Source organism: Amblyraja radiata, chromosome 4 (genome assembly GCF_010909765.2).
Source record: "Amblyraja radiata isolate CabotCenter1 chromosome 4, sAmbRad1.1.pri, whole genome shotgun sequence".
In the NCBI taxonomy this organism is placed as follows: domain Eukaryota; kingdom Metazoa; phylum Chordata; class Chondrichthyes; order Rajiformes; family Rajidae; genus Amblyraja; species Amblyraja radiata.
Window position 1 is genome coordinate 86427352 of NC_045959.1, and position 19142 is coordinate 86446493.

A 19142-nucleotide genomic window follows, 5' to 3' on the forward strand; every position below is an offset into this window, starting at 1 on the left:
AACTTCATTACTGATACAGGTATATTCATTCACTGACAAGTGGCTACATAGAAAGGATAAATAATCCATGTTTTCCAGGGTCTTGCCACGAGTCTTTATTGTCAGAAGATGGGATTGTACAGGGGGGGCAGTTTGGCTGATGATGTTTGCTAAGGCAAGCATAGCTACTGTTGAAGTTAACGTGACCTTTGTTCCTGAGAGCATTTACTGAAGGCTGAATAGTTTACTGTTAGCTCCAAATATTACCTCCACCTCCCCAAGATATTTGTTGGAGGTGAGGTAGAGCATTACATTGTGAAAGATTGGAGACTGTGTCAGCTCAGTGACACCAATCTTCACTGGGATTACTTCTATGGTAGACACTATTTGATAGCATCACAGGTAAGATGATGGTATCGTGCTTAAGTCACTGGCCTAGTAATTATAGAGATTCGAGTTCAAATCCCATCCTGGTAGTTGAGGAATTTGAGAAAATAGCAACCCAGTAACAGTCTTTGTCAAAGTTGAGGGAAGAGGTGATGCAATATATATAAAAAATATATCCAGGGCAGAGGAATGATTTTAAAAAATCAATTGTCGAAGTTATTGAACTTACCTAGAAGTGAAACTGCACAGGATTATTGAAACCAACCATGAACTTTCTTAGAAGCAAAGGTTACACAGGATTCTTGAATGCAACCAACACTAGGGACGATCAATGCTGAATTTAGATGGGGCAAAGTAAACAATAGATGTAAGCTTAAAAATGTCTTCCAACTTCAAGGCTTCCAACAGCTAGTGCGGTGTTAAATAATAAAAATTATTGCTCGAGGAGATGCTCAACAGTCAACATGGATTCAGCTGCATCACTCCATGACTCGATCAGAACATTACAGTCAAATATGTCCTTGTAAAGTTTAATTTTAGCAAAGATTTTAGCAAGAAGATTAAGCAAATATATTAGTAAATTAATAAACCCTGATCAAACGGGGTTTATACCTAAAAGATACTCATTTAATAATCTGAGACGCCTGTTTAATATAATATACTCGCATAAAGTAGAGGAAGAAGATATATCAATTATTTCTTTGGATGCAGAGAAAGCATTTGATCAGGTAGAGTGGCAATACTTATATAAAGTACTACAAAAATTTAATATGGGAGAGAATTTTATAACATGTGTAAAATTATTATATGATAAACCAATGGCAAGAATTTTAACTAATAACATGTTATCTCAAAAATTCCAACTATCAAGGGGTAATAGGCAGGGATGTGCACTATCACCCCAGCTATTTGCCCTTATGATAGAACCCCTGGCTGAAAATAGAAGAATTCATCCGAATATTCAGGGCTATAATACCAGGGACTCAAAGAATAAAATCTCATTATATGCAGACGATATACTTTTATATATTACAAAGTCACAAACGAGCATACCAAATTTATTAAACTTAATAGAGGAATTTGGGTCTTTTTCTGGATATAGAATAAACTGGAATAAAAGTGAAATCATGACATTAAAACCTCAAGAACCTACACACTTACTGAAGTTCCCCTTTAAAATCGCAACATAAAAATTTAAATATTTGGGTATTCAGATTACTAGAAAATATAAAGCATTATTCAACGCTAATTTCATACCTTTATTAAATAAACTTTATACGTTGATTAAATTTTGGAAAACACTTCACTTATCATTATTAGGTAGAATAATTGCAATAAAAATGATCTTCCTACCACAATTACTATACCTATTTCAATCTATACCGGTATATATACCAAATATATATATTTTTTAAATTAGACTCTAATATTACTAATTATATTTGGGACTATAGATCACATAGAATCACAAAAAACACTTATGTAAACCAAAAGAGGTCGGGGGACTTTCACTTACGAATTTTATGTATTGTTACTGGGCAGTGCATATTAAGAATATGATTTATTGGTTGGATAGTTCTACCCAACAGACAGAATGGATAAAAATGGAGAAGGAGGATTGCCATCCTTGTAATATAGGAACGATCCTCTTCTCCCCAAAAAAACTGAATAACACAATATATAAGAAGAACCCAATTATATATGGTACAATAAGAATTTGGAAACAAATAAAATTATCTTTAAAATTAAGAAATCTATCACTGTTAATGCCAATAGTGAATAACCCTTTATTTAAACCATCTCTTATTGATAAGACATATAACCAATGGGAAAGTCTCGGAATTAGAAGGATCGGGGATATGTACGAAATGGGAAACCTACTACCATTCCAACAACTACAATTAAAATTTAAATTGAAAAACAACCAATATTTTAAATATCTTCAGATTTGCGATTTCGTGAAAAAATATATACAAGGATATCAAAAAGTAACTCCTGACTTATTGGAAGAAGCAATGAATATTGAAGCTGGCTCACAAAAATTAATATCATATTTATATAATAGTATTCTAAATATAGACCTACCATCGACAGAGGTACTTAGAGAAGAGTGGGAACGGGAACTAATGATAAAAATTACGAAGGTTAAATGGGAAAAATACCTGATATATATTCACAAATGTTCAATTAATGTAAGACATAATCTAATTCAATTTAAAATTGTACATAGATTATATTATTCAAAAACAAGATTGAACAAATTTTATCCAAATATATCCGCCACTTGTGATAAATGTCTAGCCCAAAAGGCAACTATAACACACTCCTTAGTTTCCTGCATAAAACTTTATAGATTTTGGAATGATATTTTTGAAATATTTACAAAATTATTCAAGACAAGAATGGAACCTAATACTGAAATGATTATATTTGGCGTAATGGAAGATGGGAATAAATTGAACACATCTCAAAATCTATTCCTTAACTATGGTTTAATAATAGCAAAAAAATTAATTCTTAAATTTTGGAAGGGTACATCAATACCAACGCTTAAAATGTGGATTGCAAGTATGTTGGACACCGCTCATCTTGAGGAAATGCGATTCCTCCTAATGGATAAATCAGACCAATTCATAACGAGTTGGTCTCCATTCGTCGTTTTTTTGGAATCATATGGTGCAACACAATTGTAAAAAATAACTGTTTCAGGACTGGACGAGGGTTGGTCAAGATTATAAATAATGATCTCCTTTTCTTTTTTATTTTATTTTCTTTTCTCTATTCTCTCTCTCAACTTTCTTCATTTACTCGTTTTCTTTTTTCACACACTATATATTTCACATCTTTCTATCCTTTACTATCTAACTTCTTTTTCTTATTCTAATCTTTTTTCAGTTTAACAAAAAAAAAAAAAGAAGTTGTACATAAAATGTATTATGAAAATATATATTAGGCACTTTGGTGCCATATGACTGTACTTACTTCTAATAAAATAAAATATTAAAAAAAAAAAAAAAAAAAAATGTCTTCCAACTTCAATTCAATTCAATTCAATTCAATTCAATTCAATTCAATTCAATTCAATTCAATTTATTGTCATTTGGACCCCTTGAGGTCCAAACGAAATGCCGTTTCTGCAGCCATACATTACAAACAAATAGACCCAAGACACAACATATTTTACATAAACATCCATCACATTGCTGTGATGGAAGGCCAAAAATACTTTTCTCTCCACTGCACTCTCCCCCCCCATGTCAGAGTCAAAGTCAAAGCCCCCGGCGGGCGATGGCGAATTGTCCCGTGGCCATTAAAACCACGCCGGGTGATGCAAGGTCGCGCACCGGGTTCTTGATGTTAGAGCCCCCGGCGCACGCTCGCAAACTCCCGCGGCCATTCCAAGCCGCGCGGGGCGGTGATGTAGGCCCCGCTCCAGGTGCTCTTCAACCCCGCAACTCAGGCGGGAGAAGTCGCCGCTGCGGAAGCCCCGAAAAGCAGTCTCCCTCCAGGGACCCGCGGGCTCCCGGTGCCGTCCGCCAAACCCGCAGTTGCAGCCTCCGAATCTCCGGGGGTCGGGTCGCAGCAGCGTCCACCACAGCTCCACCCGCTCTGGACTCGGCCAGCTCCGCGACGGTGAGGTGAGTAGTCAGCACCAGAGCCCCCGGTTTTCCTGTTGGAGGCCGCTCCTCGTTGCAGCCCCAACGACAACGGAGACCCGACAAAGAAAAGGTCGGGTCTCCCGTGCAGGGAGAGATTTAAAAGTTACCCCCAACCCCCCCACACCACCCCCACCCCCCCACACACATACCCCAACAAAAATAACAAAAACTACATTAAAACATAGACATAAAAATAATAAAAACGCAGACGGACTGCAGAGGCCGCTGCAGACAAGAGTCGCGCCGCCTATCCCTAGGCTTCCAACAGCTAGTGCGGTGTTAAATAATGAAAATTATTGCTCGAGGTGATGCTCAACAGTCAACATGGATTCAGCTGCATCACTCCATGACTCGATCAGAACATTACAGTCAAATATGTGCTTGTAAAGTTTAATTTCTGTACTAATGTTGCAAATGTAATGACCAATTTTCACACAGCAAAATCCCATTGGCAATAATTATATAATGATTGTTAAACAGAATACTAGGCAGTTTTCCTGTAGTCTTCTTCAAAACACTTGTAACATCCAACTCTTGTTTGCATCGAACACAAACGCTCTGAACATTTAGCATTCCCTTAGTGCTGCGGACACCTTGGAATTTGTATTCTAATTGCTGGAATGGTACGTCAATCTACCACCTCTACTCAAAAGGTAAAATTGCTACTAGGTGAGGTCCATAGTGTTATTCAGCTATACAGCATTGAAACAGGCCCTTTAGCTCAACTCATCCATGCTAACCACGTTGTTTAACCAAGCTCGTCCCACTTGTCTGCGCCTGGCCCATATTCCTCCAAATGTTTCCTATCAATGTACCTGTCCGAGTGTCTTTTAAATATCATACCTGCTTCGACCACTTTCTTTAGCAGCCTATTCCATGGGTGCACCGACCTTCTTGTGAAAAGGTTGTCCCTCGGGCCCTTTTTTAATCTTTCCGCTCTCACTTCTATTTTTCCCAAAGCAGAGGTAGAGAAATAATTAGAGAAAATAAATATTAAGGACAGGATTTACGTGAATTCAGACAAGCACAGTGATTAGTCAACAATTACTTTTTCCTTGTCTAGTCTCCGTTGCCGTTGTCGTTGGGCCTAACATCGTGGAACCGGTGGCCTCCAACCGGAATCGACCTGGGGCTCCAGTCGCCGAGCCTGCAGACTCGCCATCGTGGAGCTGGCTGACTTCGGAGTGCGGAGTGCTGTGGTGGCGCGCGGCTGCGACCCGACTTTGGACCTTGGAGGCTTCGGCTGCAGGCCATGTGGATGGTAACATCAGGAGCTCGTGGGTCCCTGGTGGGAGACCGCTTTTCAGAGCTCGCTCGAATCAAGGGGTCTAAATTGACCTAGAGCTGGGCCTTACATCGCCCGGTGCGGCTTAAATGGCCGCAGGACTTACCATTGCCCGCCGGGGGGGCTCTAACATCTAACATCAGGAGCCTCGATCGGCTCGATGCAGCAGTTGGCTGCTTGACTGCGGGAGAGGAATGGGCACAGAGAACAGGGAAGAGATAAGACTTTGCCTTCTATCACAGTGAGGAGGTGTTTGGGGATTCATTGTGATGGATGTGTTGTGTAGAATTGTGTTAATTGTGTGTTTGTTTTTTTTGTTTGAACTTAGTTCAAATGACAATAAACGATTCTGATTCTGATTTTGATTCTGATAGCTTTGTGTGGGATAAGTCCTTCCTCACAAATATGATTGGATTTTGAGGAAGTAACGAAGAAGATTGTTCAAGGTAGGGCAGTGGATGCTGTCTACATTGTCTTTGGCAAATCATTTAACGAGGTCCCTCAAGATAGGCAGGGACACCGAGACCACACTGACCAGCAATCCTCATACACTAGCACTATCCCACACTAAGGACAATTTCCTTCTCCCTTCTCTCCTTCCCTCCCACATGCACTCGCAGGCACTTTTTAAGCACACATTCATTTTGATTAGTTTCTATTCTACCATAGAGATATAAAGTCTATAATAGACTTTATTTGTATTTCTATGATTCTACCGACCTTGGCTGGGAACCTGGGGCTCAACTCGTAGACCACTCGCTCCTTCCTGAAGCGGATATCAAACAGCTGGAATCTGCTAGTGGGACTGTGGCCGAACGCGAACTCCCAGTCAAATTAGCGAATGTGGTTGTTTACAACGTGGTATCTTGGTCCACGTGGCTCAAACTGGAGGGGGCCGTAGGTTTGAAACTTCTGACGATGTCTCAGCGAGGCGTAGTTTGGATCCAAATCCATCCTTTGGATCTCTCTCGCTCTCTCTCTCACCCTCTCGCCTCGACATTCAAGGAATCATTTGCCGTTTTGCGGGGACGGTTCCATCTGCGGTTCCTTCCTGTTGGTGGGGGGAGGGGGAACCCTGGGGTGGGGGGGGACCCTGGCCCGTGGTGGCTACTGATCCTTTCCCTCTGTGGGTGTTGACTGGCCCGCTGAGTTCCTCCAGCACTCTGTGTTTTTTGTTTGGCTCTGGAGTTGAAGGTGGACATGGGGGGCTGGGGTGGCTCAGCGGGATGGGCAGCGGCTCTAGGGAGTGGGTGGCGTTTCGGGTCGAGACCCTTCTGGAGACAATCACAAGTACTCTCGCCGACGAGAGTTCAGTTCAGTCTGAAGAAGGGTCTTCTCTCCAGAGTCGCTGCCTGTCCCACTGAGTTACTCCAGCTTTATGCCTAATTTCAATTTCAAGAGTTAAATAAAAAACACAGAGTGCTGGGAGGAACTCAGCGGGCTAGGCGGCATCTGTGGAGGGAATGGATTAGGAGTTGTTTCGGGCCAGGGTTCTTCTTCAATAGGGTGATTTCACGAAAGGTCACTGGAGCATAGATCCTCACCCATGTGACCGCAAAATCCAACTGGGGTACAAGCGTCACTTCCGGTACATGTTAGTGATGCTGAAAACGCGCACTTTCACACCCGTTAAAAACGGCGAAAACAGCCCGTGTTTGAGCTGTAAATAACTGTGCCAGTCGGGGTGACCGTGAGACACAGTTATCTAACTTTACAGTCCAGAAGATAGATAAAAACAATGGTAAATACAAGAGGGAGCTGAAGGGGCAAAAACAGCGGAAGTGGTTAGCGGACATTCGCCGTGGAGATATAAAGATCGAAAATATCGGGAATTATCGCGTTTGCTTGCTGCATTTCATCAAAAGTAAGGCATTATTGACGTTTTATATTTATTCATTTGTTATATGAAAAGTTTTAAAAGTGAAAAATTCGTCAGTAAAATTGCAAAATCGCCCATGGTTCTCAGGTGGGTTTTAACATGCTAAATGAAAACTGACAATTATCCCATTCCTTAGCTTGCATCTGAGTAAGATTTATTTCAAAACTCATTGATAGTTTACGATTATTTAAATGGTAAATGTAGCTTCAGAAGCGTTTTCATTTTGCATGTTAAAACCCATATCCGCTGTCAACCGCTGTCTCTAAGGGGGTTGTGTCCAATCACCAACCAGATTCCCTTAAAATTCCCATCCAATCAACAAATCGGTATCCTCCCGTCCAATCAGCCGCCAAGGGCATTGTGTCCAATCACATAATGCACTGGTCACTCAGCGGCCAATCAGACACAGTCTCCTAGGGGCCTTTTGATCAATCATCAACCTGCTTCCCTCACGTAAACAGACGATGGCTGCAGCCAACCCAGAGAGAGAGAGAGAGAGAGAGAGAGACAGATATGCAAGAAAGGAGCTATGACATATAATACACAATAAACTATATTATGAATACACAATAAACAAGTTATGCATTTTTGTACTCTTACATGGGTATGACCGCACATTAAAAAATCCCCCCCCCCTTTCTTCCCAACCTCAGCCTCACGGACCTTAGAGTACCCCTAGTTCCTAATACCCATTTCCATCACTGGTTAGGATCGACCCTGGATCTCTGCCAACAACTCTACCTTTCTGCCACCATGGTCCTGAAGATTAAATCAAAGAGTTTCACAGTTGATTAATACCATCATCCCCTCCAAGCTGGTTACCAAGCTAATGCATCTGGGTCTCTGCGCATCCCTCTGCAAATGGATCCTCGACTTCCTCATCCACAGACCACAGTCTGTCCGTATTGGAGGAAATGTATCATAACTGGCATAACATAAGCAATGTGTGTAGGAGTGTGTGTGTTCCACTGTGACAGTTGCCGTTCCAGTCGCCGGTTTTTCAGCGACCAGCGACAACTTGACAGTCTCTGGCAGTCACCTGAAAAATCGCCCATTAGATAGCGCGCTGGGGCTAGCAGAATAAAGGGATATGGGGAGAAGACAGGCACGGGTTACTGATTGTGGATGATCAATCATGATCACAAAGACTGGCGGTGCAGGCTCGAAGGGCCAAATGGCCAAATAGCTGCAGCACAACAGAATATGTAAACATAATACAGAACAGGAGAACAAAGTTCAATGTGTCCATATATCATAGACCATATATGTACACAGTAAATAAAAAGATAAACTGCAATAGACTGTTTTTGTTCAGCGCATGTTTGATGCCGTGTTTAATAGCCTGATGACTGGGGAAGAAGCTGTTCATGAGCCTGGATGTTACAAATTTCAAACTCAATTTTCGTATACTGGCAGCTCCAATTTGGCTAGAATTAACATTCATTCCTTTTATCATATATGATAAACCATCATTTATGATAACCAAATAATCAGATAATCAGATAACCAGATATACATATTTGTGACTATTACATTTTCCATCTATTAACAACAACAAGACGATGATGTTTCTTCCCCGAATCTTATCAAGCTTCCCTAGTTTTCGTGGGCATAGCTTCACAATTTCCGTCTGATGGGTCTTGACCTCCCGATTTTTCGTGGGTGCGAATTCCCTCCATCCGTGTTGTTGCCCATTCTTCCATCCCTTTCCATAGTCAAACCTATAACCTATAATCCCTGAAAAACCTGGGACAAAGCAAGTTACCATTCATGCACTAATGCTTTCCCATACATTCCACTGTAATTCTGTTCTGTCAATGCTATCCCTTTTCTATTTCACTATCAATATTCTGCTATATAATACACTCTTTACTAGCCTAGGATCGACACTAATCAGCCCTCTCCGTATTCGCACGATGTTCCTTAATGTATATCTGATGATGGTTTCTCATATAAATTTCAGCTGGGTTCAGTCCAAATTTCCCTACAGGCATGATTCTTATTTAAAGCAAACCATGAAAAATGTTTCAATTCAACCAAATTCAGTCTCGGCCTTCAATTTATTATTTTGAGTTCCATGATCCGTCTCACTCTTCTCATTCCACAGCTTGTGGTCGATAACACAATTCCATTCCAATTCCTGTGGAATTCACAGTTGTTCAAATTTAATCAATCAATTTCCATATGTTGTCAATTTTATCATAAATCCAATTCAGAATGCCAAATCTAGGGACAATTTATTTCCACCTTGACAATAGAAGCCGCTTTACTATCAAGGTTTAAACAAATTTAGATCCATCGGTCAAATACATTGACTCTGATATCTCAACACCCATTTCCTTATTTCTCCTTCTAGTTCAATAGACTTCTCCTCCAGTACTTCCTTAGTATGTTAGCTCGGCTCTCAGTCAATAGGGGTTCTTCCTCGTAACTAGTTTCCTTTTACCACTGAGTAACTTTTTAGTATACTAACTTTAGTCTCTTTAAAGCGTAGTCTTGCTGTTCACAGTTCCTCTTTCTTACTATTTCCAATGACAACTCTCATGTTCTTGGAATAACTCTTCCATGTTACCAGATCTTCCCAAGTTCCATTCTTCCCTGATGTTCTCTGAATAATCCTTCCCATCTTTGGCTGCCTGTTTGGGGATGAGACAATAACAATACTAAGTTAATAATCAAACTTTAAATACTCCTAAGCCAAATCACAAAAGTCAGTTCCAAATCTCTAACTCTAAAGTCCGTTCAATTAATTACCATACAATTAAGAGATCGAATTAAAATTTTTATCAATCTATTTCTAATGACTATAATTTAGGCACAAAGTAGGTGTTTTGTCCCGAACCATAGAGGTGTGTCTAATTTCAAATTTTAAATTCAATTCTTCAAATTAGAGCTTGCCCCAATAATCGTCATATGTTGTCTGTATCTTTTAGAAAATGGTGGATGGTGTTATTTTCTTTTTCCTTCACTGGTGTCAAAAGCTAGATGATGTTAAAGTTGGGCACTAGGGTAGGTATCTTCTTCTTCTTCCTCGATGTTAGTTTCAAAGGAGTAGGGTTAATGAGGAGTTGCCTTCTCTATTAGTTGGCCTTTCCCAGATGTCTTAAAGGGACAGGACAGTATCATTTCTTCTTTGTTGTCGGTCTTTGTCTCTGGGGAGCTACGTGGATGGAGATAATAACTACACATCTACCTGAGCTGTGTCTTCCGCCCATTCATAAGGGTCCACACACTCTTTACCTCACTCCCCAGATAGTAGTATGTAGGTGATACTGTCCTGGAGGTGCAAACTTAATAACAAGTTATTGATCATATTTACAATGCTTCAATGACTCCCTTCCCTACTCCCATACCTCCTGTGCAATTCATTTCTTCTCTCCCTAGTGCCAGCTAAGTTCTTCTTAGTTCTTATTCTTTCCTACACTAGCTACTGGGTTCTTTTTGTTACTTTCTTTATTGTCCCTTGATTTCTCTTCCATTCTGCTATATTCTGTCTTCTCGCTGGACACTCCTTACTCCAATGCCCTGATTGCGTACAATTGTGACAAGTTCCTTGATTTACAATGTTCTTTGCTTTATGGTGTTTTCCTGGGCAGTTATAAGATTGTTTACAATTATCTTTTATGTGATCTTCAGTTTTTACTATGATAGTACATCCAATTCTTTTATTCTGGTAAATCATTTGCGGGGATTCTAGAGTAGGGGTCATATTTCCATGTCCACAATTCCTGGACGGGTTGGTAAGTTAAGACTGAGGGAATGGGTTGGTTTGAGTAAACGGTGTGTGACTTCTTTGTTCCTGACATTCGGGCCAGCTCTCTCAGGTTCCAGTATTCTCTTGAATTGAAGGACCTCCTATAATTCCTGGGCTCTCGGATATTTCTATATCCTCTAGGATCCCTAATTTCTTCATAATCATGGAAATCCTTTCTTTGACCCCTCTCTCTCACTTGCTCCCTTGTTGGACAGGCTCGACTCCAGTGTCCCATTCCCCCACAAGTGTAACACTGATTAGGCAATATGGTTGGCTTTAGTTACACTTTAGTTTAATTGGAATGGGTTCTAAATTGGGAGTATAATTATGATAATAATCTGAATAGTCAGGGACTCTAATTTCTCCCATTCCATTCCTCGCTAACATTTGGGGACTCCATGGTCCTGAGCTAGAGCTTGGTTCCTCCTTCTTGATTATACGTTCAGTTTCTCTTCTAGTTCCAGGATAATTTTCCTGTTTCCTACCATCCTTCCAATAGTGCCTCACAGCTCTGGCCATTTGACTGGCGTGGTTCTCAGACCAGTCCCTGTTAACAGTCTTAATTGAAACCGCTACTGCAGTGGGGAGACAATTCAATTGATAGTACAATACTGTGGGGAACTTGCTCCATTCTAATAGTCTAAGTCACCTGATGAGTCCATATATAACTTTGAAAATCAGTCTAAAAATTAATCTGCTCCTTCACCCTTTTCTGGTTTTATTTCCAGAATTCGTGTTAGATCATTTGGCTTTTGAAAAGTGTTTGCAAGGGCCGTTAAAACAGCCTCTTCTCTTGCACTATCATCCACTATTATGTTTTCCAAGGCTTCATTTGTTGTGTGTCCTCAGGCTCGTAGAAATTTGGTATTTTCAGCTGGAGTAATTATTTGTTGTATGGTCTCCCATAAGTCTCAGGAATCTGCATGATATACACGCATTGTGGTTCTCAAATAATCTATAAAGGCATCAGGAGACTTCTTTCTATCAGGGATTCTGTTTAGTACTGCTATTATTTCATGGGGCTTCCACGGGGTATGGACGTCTGTGGCACGGGGATTGTTCATACTTACTGCGCTGATCGAATCAGCTGAGCCCAGCACTTCCCTCACTGGGAACTGCCTATGGGTTATCTGTTCATTTGTAAAATTTTGGTTACATTAAAATCTATCTAGGTATCTTCAATCACTGTCTCACCCTCAGATGAATCTTCCCGTTCGCTAGGAGGTTCACGATACTATCGAAATAAATCGTTCCTCTTTCTCACTACTCGTATAATCTGTCTAGGTTGTGGATCACAGAAATACTCTGGCTTTTGCACTATATCTCTCATAACTTCATTTTCTTTAAACACCGGAGCTAACCTCTTCGTTCTACTCCGGGTGCCATAAGCGACTGGACAATCTATTAATGGTGGATTGGATAGGGTCAAAGAATCTGGCACCCCAGTATCTGCTATCGGTAGAATCTGTTCAGATGTAGAATCTGCAGGAGTTGTTATAGTTTCTGCAGACCAAAAATATTTATTACGGACACAGATCATACACAGTGCCAGTGAAGCCTGGGAAACGCAAGAGGAAATGGTGGGAGCTGTAAACTTTCACTAGCATTAACATTTGTCCATTCTTCCAAATATTCATCTCCTTCCCCCTCGATGTCAGCACTAACCATCGGATCCCTAAACTTTAAATTTACAGGGACTAGTTTCCTTCCAGGAGATCTACCTCTTCCCTGTTCCGTGTGTTTTCCTTCATCTCTACTCCTGTCCTTCCTTCTACCTGGAGGTCGATCTACTTCACCTTCTTTTATTTCTAGTCCAAGTTTAGCGATCGCGTTTTTTCAACTAGCCATCCTCTTAACCTCTTTATTCGCCTTCCGTTCCTCATAATATTTTCTCCATAATCCTATTAATTCCTTTGCACTCTCGTTATTACTATGCTGCCATATAATTAGTTCTATATATTTTATCCCATTTACTGTTCTAATGCCCCCCCAGCGGCCATAGCTTGTTTCCTAATTTCGTATTTAGAGCTCCTGACAAATATCTTAATTTTTCTGCCTTGTGAGGGAACTCATTACATTATTTGCAATGGGCTCCTTTCCTCTTCTGTCATATCTCGGTCTATGCTGTTCCCCATGCCTCCGAACAACCGATACAGAATTCCTAAGTCCTTCACTCCTTCCTTTTAATCCCTAAATTTATCAGCCTCGCTCTTGAACGGTGACTAATGGCACCGAAGCGTCCACAGCCTTGCACTTCTTTACTCCTGTGTTGCACCAATCCTACTCTCTTATTCAAATTCTTCTCCTATCTCCCACAAGTCCATACGCTTTCAACCTTACAATTTCCCCAATCCTCAGTCATTCAAATATCAGAGTACTCCAGGGAACAATCAAACACATTCGAGCACAATCAAACACCTTCTCGCAACTCGTTTAACCCTAAATCTAAACACATGAAAATGAGCTCCAAGCACACAAGTGACACCGTACACAGACAATAAACCACGCTGCTTATTATTATCAGGCACAACCACACTCCTACATAAACCACACTCATTCATCTATTATGATGATGTATCGCACACTCTAATAAATCCTCCTCGTGGCGTACTCGGTCAACGGAATGATTCCTCCCCCGACACAGCGATCGTAAGATTACGAACCGTGATCGAACCACCACGTATCGGATTCTAACAATACTACAATCCCGATTTAAACAGATACAAATATTCAATTCAAATGCACTTTACCCCAATTATCTAACACCCAAAAATCCTTAAGCACTCACACACACAATACAAGTAGCGGTCCGCGATCTTAACACACTCTAAATATTTTTACATACATAAAGTATTTATACAATTCGGATCCGATAAAGATACAAAAAAAGACGATGCTGGAAATTTACAATTTACAATAATAATTTAACACGCTAGCGCATAGTTCACATACACTCGATCTCAATGCCGCATCGTGCTGTTATCAATCAGTGAACCTCTCCCTCCGATACCGAAGATTTTCCCCTTCCTAGGGTGCTCTTTGCCCAGGGTTACTACTTCTTAAATGGACTACTTTTCCTCCTAAATGTTACTTTCCCCAGCTAAGACTGGACTTCTATTGGGGGACATCTATCCCTCCTCTCTAACTTCTACAGAATTAGGGGTACCTTTCACATCCAGGTACTTTTCACCAAGTAAACCAGGTTCCTGTCTCTCAGTTACTCTTCACTATCAGATACTAATCAACAATCGATCAGAGGGTTACTATTCACTGTTGATCAGCCGCTATTCGGAATCGATCTTAAACATGTACAAACACCGAAGCTCTTTATTTATTTATTTATTTATTTATTTTTATTTAAATTTTTTATTAGATGCAATGTACAGAAGTATAAACCGTGGCAGATAACAAACATTTTGTGTACAACTTCTATTTTAAATTTAACAAGACATAGGTAGAGCAAGAGAAAGAGAAAGCGAGAAAAGAAAAGACTGAAGGAAGTAGTGATATGTAAACCCCTAGGGTACCAGATGGGCAGTCCCGGGGTGAACAAGTGATAGCCTGAAGAAAAATAAAGTCAAAAACCCATAACATTATAACCATATAACCATATAACCATATAACAATTACAGCACGGAAACAGGCCATCTCGACCCTTCTAGTCCGTGCCGAACACATAATCTCCCCTAGTCCCATATACCTGCGCTCAGACCATAACCCTCCATTCCTTTCCCATCCATATAACTATCCAATTTATTTTTAAATGATAAAAACGAACCTGCCTCCACCACCTTCACTGGAAGCTCATTCCACACAGCTACCACTCTCTGAGTAAAGAAGTTCCCCCTCATGTTACCCCTAAACTTCAGTCCCTTAATTCTCAAGTCATGTCCCCTTGTTTGAATCTTCCCTACTCTCAGTGGGAAAAGCTTTTCCACGTCAACTCTGTCTATCCCTCTCATCATTTAAAAAACCTCTATCAAGTCCCCCCTTAACCTTCTGCGCTCCAAAGAATAAAGCCCTAACTTGTTCAACCTTTCTCTGTAACTTAGTTGCTGAAACCCAGGCAACATTCTAGTAAATCTCCTCTGTACTTTCTCTATTTTGTTGACATCCTTCCTATAATTAGGCGACCAAAATTGTACACCATACTCCAGAATTGGCCTCACTAATGCCTTGTACAATTTTAACATTACATCCCAACTTCTATACTCAATGCTCTGATTTATAAAGGCCAGCACACCAAAAGCTTTCTTTACCACCCTATCTACATGAGATTCCACTTTCAGGGAACTGTGCACAGTTATTCCCAGATCCCTCTGTTCACCTACATTCTTCAATTCCCTACCATTTACCATGTACGTCCTATTTTGATTTGTCCTGCCAAGATGTAGCACCTCACACTTATCAGCATTAAACTCCATCTGCCATCTTTCAGCCCACTCTTCCAACTGGCATAAATCTCTCTGTAGACTTTGAAACTCTACTTCATTACCCGCAACCCCACCTATCTTAGTATCATCTGCATACTTACTAATCCAATTTACCACACCATCGTCCAGATCATTGATGTACATGACAAACAACAGTGGACCCAACACAGATCCCTGTGGCACCCCACTCGTCACTGGCCTCCAACCTGACAAACAACCATCCACCATTACTCTCTGGCATCTCCCATTCAGCCACTGTTGAATCCATCTTGCTACTCCACCATTAATACCCAACCATTGAACCTTCTTAACCAACCTTCCATGAGGAACCTTGTCAAAGGCCTTACTGAAGTCCATATACACAACATCCACTGCTTTACCCTCATTAATTTCCCGAGTAACATCTTCAAAAAATTCAAGAAGATTAGTTAAACATGACCTTCCAGGCACAAATCCATGTTGACTGTTCCTAATCAGACCCTGTTTATCCAGATGCTTATATATATTATCTCTAAGTATTCTTTCCATTAATTTGCCCACCACTGACGTCAAACTAACAGGTCTATAATTGCTAGGTTTACTCTTAGACCCCTTTTTAAACAATGGAACAACATGCGCAGTACGCCAATCCTCCGGCACTATTCCCGTTTCTAATGACATTTGAAATATTTCTGCCATAGCCCCTGCTATTTCTACACTAACTTCCCTCAATGTCCTAGGGAATATCCTGTCCGGTCCTGGAGACTTATCCACTTTTATATTTCTCAAAAGTGTCAGTACTTCCTCTTCTTTGATCCTCATAGTTTCCATAGCTACTCTACTTGTTTCCCTTACCTCACATAATTCAATATCCTTCTCCTTGGTGAATACCGAAGAAAAGAAACTGTTCAATATCTCCCCCATCTCTTTTGGCTCTGCAGATAGTTGGCCACTCTGACTCTCTAATGGACCAATTTTATCCCTCGTTATCCTTTTGCTATTAATATAGCGGTAGAAACCCTTCGGATTTACTTTTACCTTACTTGCCAAAGCAACCTCATATCTTCTTTTAGCTTTTCTAATTTCTTTCTTAAGATTCTTTTTACATTCTTTATACTCCTCAAGCACCTCATTTATTCCATGCTGCCTATAACTATTGTATATCTCCCTCTTTTTCCGAACCAAGTGTCCAATTTCCCTTGAAAACCATGGCTCTTTACAATTTTTACGATTTCCTTTCAACCGAACAAGGACATAAAGATTCTGTACTCTTAAAATTTCACCTTTAAATGTACTCCATTTCTCTTCCACATCTTTCCCATAAAACAAACTGTCCCAATTTACTCCTTTTAAATCCTTTCGCATCTCCTCAAAGTTAGCCTTTCTCCAATCAAAAATCTCAACCCTAGGTCCAGTTTTGTCCCTCTCCATAATTATATTGAAACTAATGGTATTGTGATCACTGGACCCGAACTGTTCCCCAACGCACACCTCTGCCACCTGACCCATCTCATTTCCTAACAGGAGGTCCAGTACCGCCCCTTCTCTAGTAGGTACTTCTATGTATTGTTGCAAAAAACTATCCTGCACACATTTTACAAACTCCAACCCATCCAGCCCATTTACAGAATGTGTTTCCCAGTCTATGTGTGGAAAATTGAAATCTCCCACAATCACTACCTTGTGCTTACTACTAATATCTGCAATCTCCTTACATATTTGCTCTTCCAATTCTCGCTCCCCATTTGGCGGTCTATAATACACCCCTATAAGTGTTGCTACCCCTTTCCCATTTCTCAGTTCCACCCAAATAGCCTCCCTAGACGAGCCCTCTAATCTATCCTGCCAAAGCACTGCTGTAATATCTTCCCTGATAAGCAATGCAACACCTCCACCTCTTGCCCCTCCAATTCTATCACACCTGAAGCAACAAAATCCTGGAATATTTAGTTTCCAATCACAGCCCTCCTGCAACCATGTTTCACTGATCGCCACAACATCATACTTCCAGGTGTCAATCCAGGCTCTAAGTTCATCCACTTTTCTTACAATGCTCCTAGCATTAAAATATACACATTTAAGAAACCCACCCTCTCTTATTCTCTGATTATTTTTTAAAAAGGAAAGGAAAAAAGCACAAAAAAAACAAAACAAAAAAACACAAAAAAAAGAAGAAAAAAAACAAGGGACCCTTGTGTAGGGATATATCTGCTTCGTATCTTACCACACCCATCGCCCAGTTCATGAATCGGTTTATTTTCAGAGTTGTGTTGCATCATACTATACTTGTAATAAATCAATAAAAGGAGACCATATCTTTGAAAATTGCTCTGATTTTCCTGCTAAGAAATTACGAGTCTCATATCTTCTAGATGTAGCATCTCAGACATACTTGTGATCCACATAAGTGTTGGGGTGGATACATTTTTCCAAAATTTAAGTGTGAGTTTTTTTGCCATTATCAGGCCGTAGTTAAGGAAACGTCTTTGAAATATTGATAGCTCAGAGCAGGCTTCTGTTGTTCCAAGAATGATCAATTTTGTGTGGGGGTCCAGTTTTGGTTTTAACAATTTTGTGAAGATTTCAAAGATTTCTTTCCAAAATTTATGAAGTTTTATGCAGGAGACAAAGGAGTATGCTATAGTTGCTTCTTGAGATAAACATTTGTCACAGATGGTGGATACATTTGGGAACATTTTATTCAGTTTAGTTTTCGAATAATATAGTCTATATAATATTTTAAATTGAATTAAGATATGTCTTACATTAATCGAACAGTTATGTACTTATAAAAGATATTTATCCCATCTGTCTTTGGGAATTTTTAAACTTAATTCCTGTTCCCACTCTCTTCTAATTGCATCTGACGATGGAATTTCTATATTTAGAATATTATACTAGTATGATATTAAATTATTTGACTCGGCATTTCTATTCAAACCTTCATCTAGTATTTCTGCATTACAGTATTCATGTATATGTTTTTTCAAATAGTCTCAAATTTGAAGGTATCTAAAATATTGATTACCTTTCAGATTGTATTTGGATTGTAATTTCTGAAATGACAAAAGGTTTCCCATTTCATACAAATCTCCAAACTTTTTGATTCCTAGTATTCATGTATATGTTTTTTCAAATAGTCTCAAATTTGAAGGTATCTAAAATATTGATTACCTTTCAGATTGTATTTGGATTGTAATTTCTGAAATGATAAAAGGTTTCCCATTTCATACAAATCTCCAAACTTTTTGATTCCTAGTCTTTCCCAGTAAACACTCTGAAGTTCTATTTACACAGAATTCAAATTCTATCGTAGGGCAGAACTTCAATGTGAAATTCTGTATTTGGAAATTTGATTCTGCAAATTTAAGTTCGCTCTCGGATCAATTAGTTTTGGTGCGTACCACTCAACATACGCGGGCTCTCGAATTCAAATTTAATTGCCCAATGAAATCACAAATGGACTAGAGTATTCCCAGCCAATCTATACTCTAGCCACCGAGCCCAATGCCTTTACGATATTCCTCATCCATCACTCCAGGGAGGGATTCAGATATCTTCACACAGGCGTGGCCTCTAACCAACCTTGGTTTTACCTCTTCAAAAGGATTTCATTTACACCTGCTTGGCACCAGGTGTCAGTGCCTAGCCTCTTTGCATGGCAGTCGATGCCAAGTTTCAGAACACACCTTTCCAATCAGCGCTTCCAGCAATGACAGGTCAAATGCTTTACCGTTTAGCACATAAACCAGACTTGTTTTCAATATCCCACCAATTAGATACTAAA

The 19142-nt window shown here is 40.0% G+C and overlaps 1 long non-coding RNA gene across 1 annotated transcript; it reads right to left on the minus strand.

Moving 5' to 3' along the window:
- Positions 1-5621: 5621 nt before the first annotated feature.
- Positions 5622-14028, minus strand: LOC116971738. Its single transcript, XR_004411599.1, has 3 exons — positions 13997-14028; positions 8299-8304; positions 5622-5633 (listed from the first exon to the last, which is right to left on the minus strand). It is a non-coding gene; the product is annotated as an uncharacterized LOC116971738 (long non-coding RNA).
- Positions 14029-19142: the final 5114 nt, after the last annotated feature.